This window comes from Frankliniella occidentalis, unplaced genomic scaffold, assembly GCF_000697945.3.
Source record: "Frankliniella occidentalis isolate FOCC.00 unplaced genomic scaffold, Focc_3.1 Scaffold37, whole genome shotgun sequence".
Classification (NCBI taxonomy): domain Eukaryota; kingdom Metazoa; phylum Arthropoda; class Insecta; order Thysanoptera; family Thripidae; genus Frankliniella; species Frankliniella occidentalis.
In genome coordinates, this window is record NW_026267167.1 from 171,563 (window position 1) to 173,255 (window position 1,693).

Consider the following 1,693-nt stretch of genomic DNA (forward strand, 5'->3'; position numbering starts at 1 on the left):
CCCATTCCCGTTTGCCTCCAGGCGCACTGGGACCTGAAACTGCTTGGCCGTAATCACAGATCGAGTGGGAGGGAGGGGGGTAGAGAACCTCGAGATTATTGTGATAAAGCGGGAGAGGTCTAACGTCAAAGAAAGGCAAATGTCAACGTAATGGAACTAAGGAAAAGAAAACAGAAAACACACACAAAAAAAACAACAAAACAAAACAAGAGGACACTGCTTGAAGTGAAATGTGTATTTTAAAGGTTGATATTTTAATAAGGTGGATACAGAGTTCCCAAAACGCGAGCGTGATTTTCACGCTAGGCGTGATTTTCACGCTAGGCGTGATTTTCACGCTAGGCGTGATTTTCACGCTAGGCATGATGAAAGTCGGTTCCTGATTGGCTGTGTGAAGCATACGAAGCGTGAAAAATCACGCCTGGCGTGAAAAATCACGCCTGGTGTGAAAAATCACGCCTGGTGTGAAAAATCACGCCTTGCGTGAAAATCACGCTTGCGTTTCGTGAGCTCTGTATCCACACCTACGACTTTATGTACGTGTATTTTCTCTTCTCAAAACGGATGGGTAATATGCCACCCGAATGGAAAGGGGGGGGGGGCAGAAAAACAGGCGCAACTGCAGCGTAAAAACCCTTGTAGGCTACTAGCCACTATTTTCATCAGTAATACAAATTTTTTTTTTAAACACTTACCTGACAATGTTTTTCTATCAGTGACTTACTTACAATATACAGAGTAAGTAACAAATTAGTCAGTAATCCTGCTGCGTAAAAACTTATATAAGCTACTGGTTAATAAATCAGGGGTCTGAGAGTGTAGTATAGGCTTGAGTGTATAGGTCCCTCTCACGTGGAACGTCACCCCATAGCCAGAAATGGAAATTGTATATTGACGTCGATATGATGTCGATTCGACCTCGATGCCTCGATTGGGGTGACAAATAAAGTGCGTTTTTCGAGCTACGTCGACGTCGATTCGACGTCGATCGAATTCCATTTCTGGCTGGGGCACCCGTGTGAGATCCCTTGGAGGGAGGGCTGGCTGCTGCTGGCTTCGCCGGGATCAATTAAGTCGATCGCGACGCGTCGAACATCTCGCTGCCGCTCAGCCAATCACAGCGCAGCGCTGCCGGCCGCCCGGCCAATCAGAGCTCGCGCGCTCCAGCGCCTCGATTAAAGCGAGGAGCGGGGAGCCGTCGCGGTTGTATGGTGCTTGGGCTAACGAGCAGAGAGAGGGATAGAGAGAGAGAGAGAGAGAGAGAGAGAGAGAGAGAGAGAGGAGGGGGGGGGGGCAAAGAGACCTCGTTCGAGCAATTCGATTCGTGAAAAAAAAAATACCAATATGCTTTCTCTACCGTTCTGTACACGCCCATACTGCCGCACAAAATTGCCTGTGGCAAGCGCCCGTCAGGAGGAAATATGGCATTTTCACACATTGGTTCCGACGTTGTCAGGGAGATAATGCACGAACACTCGTTAGGACATCACCCCCCCACTCCAAAAAATTGACATCGCTCTTCAATTTGTGTATGCAGACGATTTCTGTTGAAGGTCCGTGGTGTTCTGGCGTGGTGTTCTTTTTCATAATATTTTTTACACCAAAAGAAACGACTTAACAGCCTTTTCACGATCCGTTGGTCTTTTTCTCTCTTGGTTCCGAATAGGAGATGAGGGATGTGCCCGGGGGAGAG

The 1,693-nt window shown here is 47.7% G+C and overlaps 1 protein-coding gene across 1 annotated transcript in view; it reads left to right on the top strand.

The window, feature by feature from the left end:
• Nucleotides 1-1,693, top strand: part of LOC127749171 (disks large 1 tumor suppressor protein-like) — a 28,977-nt gene that overhangs the window by 10,599 nt on the left and 16,685 nt on the right. The window lies entirely within an intron of this gene.